This window comes from Aptenodytes forsteri, unplaced genomic scaffold, assembly GCF_000699145.1.
Source record: "Aptenodytes forsteri isolate BGI_AS27 unplaced genomic scaffold, ASM69914v1 Scaffold66, whole genome shotgun sequence".
Classification (NCBI taxonomy): Eukaryota; Metazoa; Chordata; class Aves; order Sphenisciformes; family Spheniscidae; genus Aptenodytes; species Aptenodytes forsteri.
Window position 1 is genome coordinate 5,889,046 of NW_008795131.1, and position 1,138 is coordinate 5,890,183.

Genomic DNA, 1,138 nt, shown 5'->3' on the forward strand with positions numbered 1-1,138 from the left:
CGCCCTCCGCCCTCGGGGGATGCTTTGTGCTTTTTTTCCAGCCAAAGCACAGCTTTGGCTGTAATTTCTTTCTAAATTTTTATTTTAATTCCAAACTACTTTTTTTTTTTGTTCCGACAGGACGGACAGCTGTGCACCCCTTACGCTCACGCCTGCGGGAGGTGAAGCTGCCGGCCCAGCGCTGGGGTCTGGCAGGGACGGCGGGAGCAGGCTGTCTCCTCCTGTACCTTGCGGCTGTGCCAGCGATCACGGGTTGGCCATTGTCTGTCACCTGCACGGTGGGGGAACGGGACCAAGGCCCTGAGCCCCCAGGGCGGACGGGAGCTTTTACCAACAAGTGGGTTTCGACAAATAAAAACCAATTGATCTTTTCTACCTTCTCTTGTGGATACTGCAACTTAACAAACAGGAAACACCAGCGATTCGGGACTTCGACAAATAAAGAAAAACCAATTGATCTTTTCTACCTTCTCTTGTGGATACTGCAACTTAACACCAGGGAAACACCAGCGATTCGGGACTGGCGGGGCCCCCCCGACTCTGCCTGGCCACCCACAGCCTGCGGGACACTGCAGCCCTCGGGGCTGGAGGCCGCTCCTTGCCAACAGGCAGCCCTGAGCGGGGGGTTTCCTTGGAGTTTGAATACACGAAAAAATGGGGACAGTAAACAGCCCTGTTTTGGCCATTATCCATTACAGTCTGTATAGAAGAAAATTACTTTTCTTAATCATAATCACCACATAGTAATCCCTGCATGAGACAGACCAAAAAATAGGCCTCTCTTTAGAATTCCTATTATTGATTCTTCTTGTTTCTGCAGCAAGAAAGAGGAAAAATAAAAGGTTTTTCTTCCTTCCCTGCTTTTCATTAGCAAGCAGGTTATCTGTGGACTGACTGCAAAGCCTCCTTGGGAAACACTGGCAGCCCCAGCAACACCAAACCGTGCCGCGGGTGCTGTCAGCGGGGCTGGCTGGTTGAGCCCCGCCACCCCAGCACCTGTGTGCACGTGGCCCAGGGCGAGTCCCGGGGTTAATTCTGCAAGAAAAGGTGTCCTTCGAGCTTCGGCTCTGTGATGAAATCCTTGACACAAGCCGGGCCCCCCCCCAGAGCCCCCACACAGCCCCTCTCCCCTTCCCAC